The 15,339-nt window shown below is 39.2% G+C and overlaps 1 protein-coding gene across 5 annotated transcripts in view; it reads left to right on the forward strand.

Moving 5' to 3' along the window:
* The window catches only part of PDE6H (phosphodiesterase 6H), a 203,421-nt gene that overhangs the window by 40,520 nt on the left and 147,562 nt on the right, over positions 1–15,339 (forward strand). The gene's annotated exons all lie outside the window — the stretch shown is intronic.

Genomic DNA, 15,339 nt, shown 5'->3' on the forward strand with positions numbered 1-15,339 from the left:
CTGATCTAGTCTGTATTCAGGGGAATGCCGAAGTCCTGTTAAGTGTCAGACTCAGCAGTCCAGCCTTCCCTTTCCCAGCCAAACAGGAAAAAGCATGCTCTGTCCAGCGTTTGGGGCCAAGTAGCATTATCTGGAGCCCCAGGCTTCCATCAAAACTGATAAGATTGGCATGCGCAGGGCGGCTGGGAACGCGCCACCCTGGGTGTCTATAGGCTCATCTGGCCCTGCTGATAGGCCCTGCCCAGGACAGGCGTTCACAGAGCAAAGTGTGTTTTAGAGTTATTGTCAAAAAGAAGGCTCTTTGTACTGCTTTTCCCTGGCACCTTTGAAACTCTCCAATCCAGAGATTGTACCTCTGGGTTCAAAGCTCTTCCCCCATTTTCTCTTCTGAAGACAGGCCCTCTGTCCGCACAGTTCCAGTCTCCAGTGAATCCTAATGACGACTGTCAGGAGACTGCTTATGTAGAGCTGACGTAAGTTAAGATAGGGGCCACTGTGCAAACTTAATCCAGCACAGTTCTATTAAGCACTCTTTTTTAGGTAGGTACTACCCTTTCTAGTCTGAACATCCTTCTTCTCCTCCCAACCCTTGATATAATTATATTTTCTTGCAAATATTTTGTATTTATACTTCTGGATTCATTATTTAAGAAACTAAAAGTTAGCAATCCTTGATAATTGTTTTTCTTGCAAATATTTACTTCTGGATTCAATTTTTAACTTTTAAGGTAAACTAAGTGCTGTTCTTAAGTATTCTAGAATTTTTTGGCACCCTGAATTTTTTTAATCTAAATTTTCTGATGATCACAGCAGTTCTGTCTCATTAACAAATATTCAGAATATTTAGAAAGCACAAAGGAGAAAAAAATGACACATAACCCGTCACTTGGAGACAGCCACTAATTAGATCTGGATTTTGATTTATACACCCTTAGACATACACACACGCAGGTTTCTAGAACTGAAATAATATAGTATGCAGTTTTGCATACTGTTTATTCCCCTTAATATTTTAATGTAAGCATGTCCCTATATAATTTAATACCTATTGAAACATTTTTTAAACAAAGGTTCACTATATTCCATTACATAGGTGCTGCCACACAATGGGACAGCATGGGTGGATCCATGGACAGTCTCAGAAGAAGATTGATAAGTGACTAGAACATGGACTCTTGAATAAGACATCTCAGTTCAATTCCTGGTGCTCCTTCTTCCTAAATGTGTGATCTTGGACAAGCTACTTAACCTCTCTGTCTCTCTGTTTCCTCATGTGTTGAATGGAGATAATAATAGTACCAACTTCATTTTAGTGTTGATACATTCATACCCCTTAGAATAGCATCTGGCACCTAGAAATTTTCCAACAAATAAAACCAATTATTATTATTTGCACCAAAGTTTATTTAATAAATATCTTATATTTAGCTTGTTTTCAACTACATAAATTTTTGTGTGTTTCTCACAATTTTTAAGATGCAGTTCTAGAGATGTGACTACTAATCCATGGAATGCATATTTTTCAGATTTAATGGCAACCACTAGCAGTGTGTGAAAATATCCCTTTAAGACTTTAACAATTCTTAAGGTTCCTTATTAGCAACTGTTACTTTGGAATATTGAGATGTCATGAAGAGAACTAGACTTAGAATATGAAAATTTGAATTATAGGTTGAGTTCTACCCACAATGCTGGCTGAGGTAACTTTAAAAAATAAGTAATTTGTGCTTAGCCTCAGTTTCCTTAACCTTATAGAAAGTTGTCAGGCTTAAATAAGGTGAAACTTTTCTTTTTTATTGAGCAAGTACTGTACTTCAAGACCTTTTTGCATGTTATCTCAACCCATGGGACGACCATGAGGAGATATTTTAACCTTTCCTTTATAAATGTGGTTGTTGAGGCCCTGTGAAGTTTAATAACTTTTTAGTAATCACAGGTGCTTTTCTGTCTCCTGAAGCCCACGATCTTAAAACACTCTAAAAGAGTGTGTCATTTTATTATTATCTTCTATAAAGGTTTTGCTATTTTTCCTATCGTGACTGCCACTTCCAGGATAAGACCACTGGAGGGCAGCAGAAAACTTTGTAACATTTTATACCACTCAGTCTAAAAGAGGGAGAACAGAAAAGGGAATGGGGCAGGGAGCAGGAAGGGGGATAGAAAGAGAGAGAGGGAGAAAGATAGAGGGAGAGAGGGAGAGAGAGTGAGGGGGAGAGCAAAAGAGAGGGGGAGCGAGAGAGTGGGGAGGGGAGGGGAGAGAGAGAAGGTAGAGAGAGAGAGAGAAACGGGGGAGAGAGAGAAAGAGAGAGACAGAGAGAGAGAGAGAACCATCAGTGAAAACAACTGGGGTAGGGAAAAGCTCAAGTTCTGGTGTATATGTGAACATATTTGAATTAAAATGAAAAGTTAAGTTTTCTGATTGTTTGGAGTCAATAAAAAGTCATCTTTTGCCTTAAGGGCTATCTTATTAAGATTCTCATGTAATAATTTAATATTAGTTAATTTAGAGTTTGGGGTGCATTCAGTTATCATTTAATGATACCCAGTTCTTCAAAATGCAGCCTATTTGTGCTGTCTTGATGGGTTGGGATATAAGTTTTGAAGTAGCACAGACCTTGTGTTGGAATTTTACTTCCATCACTTCCTACCTTTGTGAGTTGGAACAAATTACACTAATTCTCAGTTGCATTTTCTTCATATGTAAAAGTAGACATGGTAACACCAGTCTTGCAGGGTTCTGTTGACAATGAAATGAAAGACCAGCAACTCATAGGGTGTGCAACACAGTGAAAGTTAACTTTATTTTTTTTTTTAAGCAGCTGTTTAAGAAGAGGTTTCGCTAATTTTCCAGATCTATTTTCTGGAATAAATTCTAGATATTCTAGACTATTCTAAACCTTCTTTCAGAGAATGGGTTGCAGTACTCACTAGAGGGCCTTTCCCAGGGAGGAAACTTATCTTCTGTTACCATCCTTGAGGTTTGGCAATGACCTTTAGTAGTTCCTGTTTGGATCTTGTTGAACTCCTTTAGATCTGTGTCTAAATTTAATAGGAGTGTTTTATTGCCAGAAGTACTTGTTAGTCACAGGAAAGTTGTTTGATAGTGACCCCATAATTTGGTAGGCAGAATGGGTTTGAGTTATCTACGTTTTAACTTATCAGTTCCTTCTTAACTCTTAACACTCTTACAGAAGTGAGCAGAGCTCCCTCAGTTATTTCACATTTTTATAACTTTTTATTTAGATAACATTTCATGCTTACACAAAAGGTGCAAGAGTAGAAGGAATTTCGATACACTCTCCAAATTAATCAGTTGTTAATATTTTACCCCAATTGCTCTATCATTCTCTCTTTTTTAAAACAACTTGAGAATAAATTGCAAACATCATGCTCTTTTACCCTTAAATACCTCAGCATTTATTTCATAAAACAGGGACATTCTCTTATATAACCACAGTTAATTACAAATATCATTTATATAATATCGTTATCTAATCCATAGTTCATAGTCAAATTTATTAACTGTTCCTATAATGTCCTTTATGTCTCGTCCCAGGATCACAATTTGCACTTAGTTGTCAAGTCTCTGTAGTCTCTTTAAGCTGCAGTACTTCCTCAGTGTTTATTTTGCCTTTTGACCTTGGCAGGTTTGAGAAGCATTGGCCAGTTATTTTGTGGAATGTCTGTCAACTGGGGCTTGCACATTATTTCCTGGTAATTAGATTCAGATTATGCAGTTCTGGCAGGGAAATCACAGGGAGAAGTTTTACCATTCTCAGGAGACATTTGCATCTATTGTTTCAATACCTTTTGCAATAATAGTTATTAAAGCAATTGCTTTATTATAGTATCTGGTTGCTTGGTTATATGTTGATCATCAGATTATGTTATTTACCCTTTCTTTTTCTCACCTTTTTCTTTAAAAGCATAGGATCTTAGTGTCAGGAAAGAGCTTTGTTTTCCTTATCGTCGTCCCCAACACTCCTCTGTGAATTTCCTCAACATTGTTGACAGAGCAACTTCTGCTGCATGTGCTCTCACAACGGCTAACATTCTGTAAGTGTTTGTTGAATGAATGAGTGAATGAATAAATGCTTCCAAATTTCAGTAGCTTGGGTACCATCCCCAAGAAGGCCATTTATTCTGGGAGAGATAGAGCAGAATTCCTAGTGGTGCATAGGAGGTTCTGAGGCCCAGGCTCACAGAAAAGACATTTGCCCAAGGACTATGCCTGAGTCTGTCCAAATCCTGGGGACACAATGGGCAGCAGAAGATCTGACATAACTCAGGGACCGTCTCAACCCTTGGGTAGAGCAGAGTGATTGGGAATACAGGGTAAGGGAGTAGCCATCCTTTCACACATTTGAAAATGATATATTTGCTGAGCATGAGCTGTGCATGATGCTCTGGGGATTCAGCCATAACCAACCAGATATGGTCCCAGCTCTCTAGGAACTTAGATCTGTGCAATTTTGAAAGTCAGCTCATGGTAACGGGGCCTAGCAGTCAGGAGGAGATTCTGGCAAAAAGCTCCATTTCCCAAAGGGAATTTAAAAAAAGAGAGTACTAGTCACATTAATTCACTAGAGAATGGGGATTAGAAATGGGTTCTTAATTTCCAAATCATCAGTTTTTAGTGGAGAGTAGAAGCTCTAAAATTTTTGAGGCATCGTCAGGACTAAGAGAACTGGAAGTTACTTACATAACTAGGGAGGAGCTGTGATCCCAGATAAGTCTGGGATCACGTTCCTCGATGAAAAGAGCAGTGACTGAGAGGACCCAGCATCCAATGCCCAGGCACCAGGCCCGGCTCCCACTGAGGCATGAGGGCTTGTGAGGCTGCACGTGAGGCCGTCTGCACACAGGGCAGGACTGAGCTTTTAGAGGTGGAATGAGTGGGCACATCTATGGGAAACAGGATGGCAGAAACGGGAGATTAAGCAAGGAAGAGCAGCACAAAAAAATTTGCGTGTGTGTGTGTGCACATGTATGTGTGACAATATATCTTTTTTTGGGGGGGGCAAGTATTGCTTCAAAATCTGGAGTTTTCTATTGCATTGTGTTCCTCTATTTTCAGCATCTCCCCCACTTTGGCATTCATTTTGGTGGAATCCTTGGTTGTTTCTCATGTACGTTGAGCTTGCTAAGCAGACCAAGGTTTCCCACCACTGGCAGCAGCAATTCTCTGTGTTCCATGGATTAGTGGTTGTAAATTTACTTCTACGCTTAAGTTAGCGCCCAGGCTTAATTTGAAATTAAGCTACTTCTCTTTGGTTATAATGGCTTTATATTAAATAATCCTTTGTTTATACATTTCTATTTTGTTCACTAAGAGACAACGAACTGAAGGCCTTTTTACCAGGTTTTTTATCTGCACCCTGTAGTCAAACCCCTTCTTTCGTTTCCATGTGTCTCTACTATACTGGACAGAGGGGCACAATTCAGGGAAGATGGACCTTGCTTTTCTCTGGATAGATCATGGTGAGTAAATGCTTCGTGTGGCTCAGAAGTCGGCCTTTTGAAGGTTTTCTAACTTATTATCCTGCCAAACATAATAGCTCTTGCCCCACTCCCTATTTTCCCTGGATCACAAGCTACTCCCTAGAAATAAAGTTAACTTTTAGCATCTTCTGTCTGACTGTATCTTGAACAATTTGTAGCTTCTATTCATTACTAGAAATTGATGGCTTTTCTCCTCCACTCAGCTATAGCTTCTTTGTGAAGGAAAACATAGCCTGGCTTCACTGTCTGTTACTGTTCCTGGGGAGGTGGGAAGAGTGAGCTACCTTTTTATGGATACAGTGGGTTCTAAATTTGTACTATAGCTGTTCTCCTCTTAGCTTCCATGAGTATCTGGAGTTAAATCCATTCTACCAGTTTAAAGATTGACTTTCTTTAAAAAACTCTCATCTACTTGAGAAATTAATATTACATTCATAAACATAAAATTGATCATATTCTTATAAAATTCATAACACTGGCTTCCTGCTAACAGAGATTTTGCTCCTCCCTTGCTACGAGACATGTTACAATCTTCTTGCATTGACTAATAATGAATGGTACAAACATAAATCACATTTCTCTAATCACTACTTTTTTGTTTTTACTGACTGGAGGGGAAAATGTTTCAGTCCACCTTACCCCAAAAGTAATAACATATCAAATAACACTTACTACATCAGTTTCATTGAATCCAAATTCATTCACTATTATTTAGAATGTTTCTGGTCTGCGGGGGCCAAGTCTCTCTCACTGCTCTTTTCTAATGTTTGAAGATGCTATTCTGTTCTTCCAAGTTTTCCCTTTCCAGACTCAACATTCTGACTCAACTTTTCCTCAGAGAGCACAGTTTCCAGACTATCATCCTGGCCATCTTTCTCTTTCTGAATTCCAGTAAGCCCATGACCCTTGTAAAATACAGCAACGAGACACTCCACATGTGTCTAATCTGTGGGACTAAAGGCTTCCTTTGTTCTGAACACTTTGCTTCCACTGATGTTATTATAACCTAAGGCAAAGCAGCTTTTTTGGGGGCAATTATGTCATACTTTGACTCACTGAATTTTCACGTGATAGAAATCATAAGTCATTACCATATGAACTTCTATTAGTAAGTCAACTCTCACCAATTCTATGCACCTGTAAAGTTGAAGTAGATTTATCAAGCCCAATTTTAGAACCTTACATTTATGCATATTAAGTCTCTTTATTTTAACCTGTCAAGCACTTCATGAATCTTAATATGAAGTATATTAGCAATAACTCTTGGTTTAGTTTCATGAAAGAAAACCAGAATACTCTTCTTTTCATATCTTCATTCCAAACCTTAAAATATTAAAATTAGCACAGGACTCAGTAGCGACTGCTGGCCATGACAATAAGAATTTCCTTTTAGATTGAAAATGATGCATTTTAAAGCTCTTTTTAGTTATCGATCAACCAGTTCTGCTTAACCAGGTTTGAACACATAATTCTGCTAATATCTTAATTAGGAAATTCAACTTGTCAGTTGAATTCTAAAGACATTTTTGGTTTAGCATGCATAATTTAAAAAATATTTGTATGCCCTCAGGTAGTCAAGCATTCTTCATGTACTCATAATTCACACCTTTCACCCTTAGACTCGTTTGATCATGTATATTCTCCGCCTGGACTTTGTAGGCATTTGAGTTTGCCAGCCGTATCCAAATCATTCCACTTAGGATATAGAAACCTTTAAAGCATGTCACCCCTAGCCTAAAAATGAGAGGAAAAGCTATATAACTTATAAAATCACAGATTTTCTTGAATCTATGAAAAAGCCGAGGTCACAAGACAACCAGGTTAACTGAATTTCAGAGGGCAACAGGCCCTCTGAGGAGAGATGGGGCACATGAATTGCTACATCTTTGTGGGAGTAGAGGAGAAAGGGGCAGCTGTCTTAAGAGTGGGTAAAAAATAAGCAGCCAAAATTTTAACAAATTCTTAAAGGTCCAGTGTAGGCTAGTGCGACAGTTCAGAATCTTCTAGAGATCTAGACTCAAGAAGAATAGACACTCATTCTCAAATCCTTTTCCATAAGCCTCCATGGGGAATTCACAAGAAAGACTGGAGACAGGACAGGAGACCTGAGAGATTCCTTCTCTGAGATGAAAGCAGGTACAAAGCCTTCGCTGTTCTGTCTCTGCTCTTATTTGAAGCAAAAGCCATGTGCCCTGGGGGAGGGTGAAGGGCACTTGTCTGGTTCAGGAACCTACAATCAAACAAAGCACAGAGGTCAGCCACCACCAGGGCAGAGTAGGAACTCTCCATGCAAGACCTTTCTTAGACACAAGGCAGAATTTGCTGCGGGGATGAGAAGGGAAGAGGCAGGAAGGGGAGGAGTACTGAGAAAGCCCCAGGCCATGGCCCAGGAACAAGAGTCCTTCCTTAGTTTGAGGCTATACCAGGGAAACCCCTTGCCCTGCCTTACAACAAGCCTGGCAGCAAGTAACAAGCAAGAAACACTAGACTACTGCAGAGGGAGGTGCATGTCTGTGGAGAGGCATGCTGGGCCTGCTGCAAGCTGAACACAGAACAGAAACAGAGAAAAGCCCTCAGGTGTCTCAGACTCCACAATAGACACAAGGTAAAAGCAACCCACAGCTGGAGGAATTTGAAGTTGTGGTGCACTGAAGGCAACTAGAGCCAAACAAAACCCAAACCCAGCTCAGCTACTGACTAGATTGACTCTACTCCCATACTAATTGCCTGAAAGAAGAAGATATGTGTCTGTTTCAGGGTATAGATACCACTTACCTCAGTCTTTATTGTTTTTCTATGCACAGCATGCAACATTCAGTAACGAATTATGGGCTGGGAGTTATAGCTCATGCCTGTAATCCCAGCACTTTGGGAGGCCAAGACAGGAGGATGGCTTTAGGTCAGGAATTTGAGATCAGCTTGGATAACATAGTAAGACTCCATCTTTGCAATAAAATTAAAAATTAGCCAGGCTTGGTGGCATACACCTGTGGTCCCAGCTACTTGAGAGGCCAAGGCAGGAGGATCCGTTGAGCTCAAGAAGTCAAGGCTTCAGTGAGCTATGATCACACCACTGCACTTCAACCTGAGTGACAGAGTAAGACCCTATCTCAAAAAAAAAAAAAAAAAATTACACTCACACAAAAATGAGACAAACAATCCATTGTCAAGAGATAAAGCAATCCACAGAACCATACTGGAGACATTAGACAGGGACTTTAAAATGACTATGATTGATGGGTTAAAGTCAGTATGAAAGTTTTTCAAATGCTTTCCTAAAATCTAGACTTAACATATCCTAATTTTCCTAAAGCAGTTGACATTTTAAGAATCGGTATCCATAGTTGTGGCCATTTTTTTTTTTTTTAACTTCTTGGAGTCTACTTCATTAGAAACTGGTCTATAATATCTATTAACTTAAATTTCTTCATGATAATCATCATGTTTGCTTAATTCTCCAGGTAACACAAAACAAACAAAAGATTCACACCGGGTCTCCCCTTCTCCTTCTCCTTCTCCTTCTCCCACTCCCACTCCCCCTCCCAGTCCCACACTCCCTCCCCCTCCCCCTCCTCCTCCTCCTCCTTCTTCTTTTTGAGATAGGGTCTTGCTTTGTCACCCAGGCTGGAGTGCAGAGATGTGATCACAGCTCACTGCAGCCTCGACTGGGGCTCAAGTAATTCCCTCACCTCAGCCTCCCAAGTAGCTAGGACTACAGGCACATGCCACTATTCCCAGCTGATTTTTAAATTTTTTGTAGAGATGGAGTCTCACTCTGCTGTCCAGCCTGGTCTTGAGCTCCTGGGCTCAAGTGATCCTCCCACCTCAGCCTCCCAAACTACTGGGATTACAGGGGTGAGCCACTGCATTGGGCCCAGACTAGGTCTTCTGACTCCAGTCAATGATGATTTGCATGAAACTACACTATAGTTAGCTGTAGGTGATTCTCCAGAACAATACTAACCGCAGCTAATATTTACTGCTATTAATATTTACATCAGATATTGTGCTAAATATTGTACATGTTTTATCTCATTCAATTCCCCAACTGCCCTTTTTTTAATAGTATAATCAATACTCTAAGTGCTGATGAACTGAGGATTAAAGCAACTAAAATAACTTTCAGCCTTCTTACCCTGTCTCTGTTGTCTCTTGTTTTCCATATCCTTTGTTGGGATGAGGTGAGTGGGAAGCTGTTTGTCCCTTTTGTCCTCACTACCCTGACCTGGTTGATGAGCCCACATGCTCTGAAATTTATTTTCTGGAAGTGGTGGTACTGGCTTGTTTCTTTTCTAGCTGGCCAACTTTTCTATGTTTGGTTCTTGTTCACATAAACTGCAGGACCTAGTGGCTCTTTTCTGATTAAGTTTACTTTTCTGAATTTGACAGCTCAAGTTATAGACCCTCATGTGCAGGGTTTATGATTCTCTGCTCCAGTCTAGATGAATTCCAGACATGGTTTTAGCACCTCTCGGTCAGCCCTATAGTCTTGATCCTCAATAAAATTATCTTTTTCAAGTCCCTGCATGATCAAAGGACGCAGTTGTTTAGGAGATGGGCAGATTTAGGCTTCAATCCTGATTCTACTTTTTCTAGTCCAACGACTTTGAGCATATTATTTAACATCTCTAAGTCTAGCTTACACTTTGGAAAATGGAGATAACATTATCCGTCTCAAATGGTCATTAGAACTGAATGATTAAAGTTTGTAAAGTGTTTAGGACAGTGTCTATTACTACCTAGGGAGTGCTCACTAAATGGCAATTATTATTGTTGTTTTTAATATTATGATTATTATTCTTTAGAAGGAAGTTGGCTAGACCCAAATTGATACATTCAGTGTTCTTGGCCTTATAGGCCAATTAGTCAATCAAATCAGTCACAATCATCTAAATGCACGACAGTTTCTTGACAAATGTACCTCACTTTTCAGATATCCATGTTTTCAGTTGAATTTAATAGTTGAGTGGCTGCCTAGCAAAGACTTTGGGGAGTGGGTAGATGGGAAAGAGATTTAAGTATCAGATGAGAGGCCTTTAGGATTTTTTTTCAAATTTAAATAAAGGTCCTTTTTTAAAAAAAAGATTTAAATTATGTAATTCTTTTTAGTTGCAATTGCTTGTGTTTTGGATTTTTTTGTTTGTTTATTTATTTTTAGAGACACGGTCTCTGTTGCCAAGCTCTAGTGTAGCAGTGTGATTGTAGCTAACTGCAGCCTTGAATTCTCAAGCCATCTTCCCTCCTCAGCTGCCAAAGTAGCTGGAACAACAGGCACGCACCACGCCCAGCTAATTTTTCTATTATCTTGTAAAGATCTGGTCTTGCTGTGTTGCCTCAGCCTCCCAAAGTGCTGTGCTTATGGGCATGAGCCCTGCACTGGGCTGCTTACCAGTTTTTATTGTTCATTTTTCCTTTTTTAAGCAAGCATGGATATTATTAAGAATTATTTTTTTAATAGAAGAAAATACCTATAAAATTTTTTGTACATTTCTCAAGTTGATGGTTTGTAAATTCAATGGATGTTTAACATATTTAATTATAAAAATGTTACTTGAAAGACAGCATGTTATTGTCCAAATGTAGAGAACAGTTAGAATGATATTTTAGCTGAAATATAATGTAAGTTTTCCGGACTTGGTGTGGGGTTTTATTGCATCATTTATATCTCTTTTTTCCCTTAATTAAAAAAATATGCCTTTAGATGTCGTTTCAGACTGGGAGATCTTTGGGTAAAACTTTAATTGCTGTCAAGGAAAACATAGTTTTCTGGCTAACTTAATATAGCCACACGGTTCTACATTCATGTGAGTTGTGTACAAAAGCAGAACTGTACTGTAGTATTGAGAAAGGAAAATTTTGGTCAAGCTGCTGCTTCTGGATCTTGACCGCAGTTACATAAACATTGAAATTTTGTGACTAATGGCCAGGAAAACAGCATTGTTTACATATTGGCCCAGCGGAACAGTTTACTATAATTCTGTCAATAATTTGAATTGCAAGTTTCCAGAGCCAGTAGGGGCAGAAGAGCTGGGCAGCTAAGCACATGATCTTCTCTACTTGCTCACTCATGCCTGACGTCCCCTAAACCAAACAGGGGCTAGGCTTTCAGGGTATAGCTAGAGAGGAATCTTACATGGCAATTATCTACGGAAAAAGTCATACATGGACTTTCATGTATCAGGGTACACATGACTGATTGCAGATTACTCCCAAAGGAGATTTTTTTACTGGGGTATAAATCAAAGGGGCTGGCACAAGGTTACTTTATACCTGCAAGTAATGGATGGTGGTGAAAGGAAGAGCAAAGAAAAGGGAAATGAGAGACACTAGAAAAACAAACTTATTTTAGTATTTTACCTTCAATTACTTCTTTGTATAATGAAGAGTTTCCCATTCTCACATTTAGTTTAAAAGTGTTGGATTTTTAGAAAATATGGAGATACAGAAATTAATACATTTTTCACATTTCTGTGTATTACATGTAAGAAACTTCTATTTTAAAGACTGGTGTTAGAAGTTAAAACAACAAAAAAGGAAATGATTTATGTTCTGCTAACAAGTGGTTGATGTGTATATTTTTATAAGTTCTATACCAAGAAGTATGTAGTAGTGTAGATAAAAATATCTAACCTAGCTCCAGAACTCTTTTTATACATATTTTCTTCTTTCATATACTAAATATACACTTAGCAGTTTAAAAATTCTCATCATTATTCAATTTAATCTTCATAGTAACCTAAAAAGTAGTTAGAATAGACAGTATTTGCCCTATTTTCCAGGTAAGGAAATTGAGGGCAAATAGGCTAAGTGACCTTGTTTTGTTCTTGTTTTTGTTTTGAGGCAGGGTCTCTCTCTGTTACCCAGGATGGAGAGCAATGGCATGATCGTAGCTCACTGCACCCGTCTCCCAGGCTCTAGCAATCCCTCCACCTCAGCCTCCTGAGTAGCTGGGACTACAGGCGTGTGCCACCATGTCCAGCTAATTTTTGTATTTTTTGTAGAGATGGGGTTTCACCATGTTGCCCAGACTGGTCTCAAACTCCTGGGCTCAAGCAATCCTCCTGCCTTGGCCTCCCAAGTCCTGGGATTACAGACGTGAGCTGCGCCTGGCCAGCTAAGTGACTGTTAAGAAACACATAACTAGTATGTGTTAGGACTATGTGTAAGACTCACATCTACTGTCTAGTGTCTTCAAGCCCAGTTTCTTTCTTTCTTTTTTTTTTTTATTTCCAACTTTTATTTTAAGTTCAGGGTACCTGTGCAGGATTGTTACATAGGTAAACATGTGCCATGGTGGTCTGCGGCACAGATCATCCCATCTTAATACCTGGGCTTAACACCCAGCTATTAAGTCTAGCATCCATTAGCTATTCTTCCTGATCCTCTCCCTTCTTCCATCCCCTGCCCTTTGACAGGCTTCACTGTGTGTTGTTCCTTCCATGTGTCCATGTGTTCTCATTATTTGGCTCCCACTTATAAGTGAGAACATGCAGTGTTTGGTTTTCTGTTCCTGTGTTAGTTTGCTAAGGATAAAGGCCTCTAGCACCATCCATGACATCCAAAAGACATGATCTCATTCCTTTTTATGGCTGCATAGTATTCCATGGTGTATATGTATCACATTTTCTTTATCCAGTCTATCATTGATGGGCATTTAGGTTGATTCCATGTTTTTGCTATTGTGAATAGTGCTGCAATGAACATATGCATGTAAGGTCTTTATAGGAGAATGGTTTATATTCCTTTGGGACTATACCTGGCAAGAGGATTGCTGGGTGGAATGGTGTTTCTGCCTCTAGATCTTTAAGGAATCACCACACTGTCTTCCACAATGGTTGAACTAATTTTTTTTTTTTTTTGAGACAGAGTCTTGCTTTGTCACTCAGGCTGGAGTGCAGTGCTGCAATTTGGGCTCACTACAATCTTCACCTCCCAGGTTAAAGCGATTCTTGTGCCTCAGCTGGTCACCACCATGCCTGGCTAATTTTCATATTTTTAGTAGAGATGCAGTTTCGCCATGTTGGCCAGGCTGGTCTCCAACTCCTGACCTCAGGTGATCCACCCGCCTTGGCCTCCCAAAGTGCTGGGATTACAGGCGTGAGCCACTGTGCCCAGCCTGGTTGAACTAATTTACACTCCCATCAACAGTGAGTGTTCATTTTTCTCCACAAACTTGCCAGCATCTGTTGCTTTTTGACTTTTCAATAACAGCCATTCTGACTGGTGTGAGATGATGTCTCATTGTGGTTTTGATTTGCATTTCTCTAGTGATCAGTGATGTTGAGGTTTTTTTCATATATTTGTTGGCCGCATGTATGTCTTCCTTTGAGATGTGTCTGTTCATGTCCTTCTCCCACTTTTTATGGGGTTGTCTTTTTAATGTAAGTTTAAGTTCCTTATAGATCCTGGATATTAGACCTTTGTTAGATGGATAGATTGCAGAATTTTTCCCCATTCTGTAGGTTGTCTGTTTACTCTGTTGATAGTTTGTCAATTTTTGTTTTTGTTGTGATTGCTTTTTGCATCTTCATCATGAAATCTTTGCCCATGCCTATGTCCTGAATGGTATTGCCTAGGTTTTCTTCTAGGGTTTTTATAGTTTTGGGTTTTACATTTAAGTCTAATCCATCTTGAGTTGATTTTTGTATATGGTGTAAGGAAGGGGTCCAGTTTCAATTTTCTGCTTATAGCTAGCCAGTTCTCCCAGCATCATTTATTAAATAGGGAATCCTTTCCCCATTGCTTGCTTTTGTCGGGTTTCTCAAAGATTAGATTGTTGTAGGTGTGTGGTCCTATTTCTGGGTTCTCTATTCTGTTCCATTGGTCCCTGTGTCTGTTCTTGTACCAGAACCATGCTATTTTGGTTACTGTAGCTCTGTAGTATAGTTTGAAGTCATGTCGTGTGATGCTTCCAGGTTTGTTCTTTTTGTTCCCTTTTGCTTAGGATTGCCTTGGCTATTCGGGCTTTTTTTGGGGTTCCATATGAATTTTAAAATAGTTTTTTTCTAATTCTGAGAAGAATGTCAATGGTAGTTTAATGGGAATAGTATTGAATCTATAAATGCCTTTGAGCAGTATGGCCATTTTCACACTATTGATTCTTCCTGTCTGTGAGCATGGAATATGTTTTCATTTGCATCATCTCAGATTTCTCTGAGCAGTGGTTTGTAGTTCTCTTTGAAGAAGTCCTTCACTTCCCTTTTTCACTGTATTCCTAGGTATTTTATTCTTTTTGTGGCAATTGTGAATGGGAGTTCATTCGTGATTTGGGTCTCAGCTTACCTGTTGTTGGTGTCTAGAAATGCTGTCAATTTTTGCACATGGATTTTGTATCCTGAGACTTTGCTGAAGTTGCTTATTAGCTTTAAAAGCTTTTGGGCTGAGATAATAGGGTTTTCTAGATATAGAATCATGCCATCTACACACAAAGATAGTTTGACTTCCTCTCTTGCTATTTAAATACTGTTATTTCTTTCTCTTGCCTGATTGCCCTGGCCAGAACTTCCAATACTATGTTGAATAGGAGTTGTGAGAGAGGGCAAACTTATCTTATGCCAGTTTTCAAGGGGAATGTTTCTGGCTTTTGCCCATTCCCGTATATTATTGGCTGTGGATTTGTTATATATGGCTCTTATTTTTTTGAGGTATGTTCCTTCAATACCTACTTTATTGAGAGTTTTTGACATGAAGGGATGTTGAATTTTATTGAAGGCCTTTTTTTTTCATCTATTGCGATAATCATGTGATTTTTGTCTTTAGTTCTGCTTATGTGATGAATCACATTTATTGATTTGCATATGTTGAACCAGCCTTGCATATCAGGGATAAAGCCTACTT

Source organism: Pan troglodytes, chromosome 10, assembly GCF_028858775.2.
Source record: "Pan troglodytes isolate AG18354 chromosome 10, NHGRI_mPanTro3-v2.0_pri, whole genome shotgun sequence".
NCBI lineage: Eukaryota > Metazoa > Chordata > Mammalia > Primates > Hominidae > Pan > Pan troglodytes.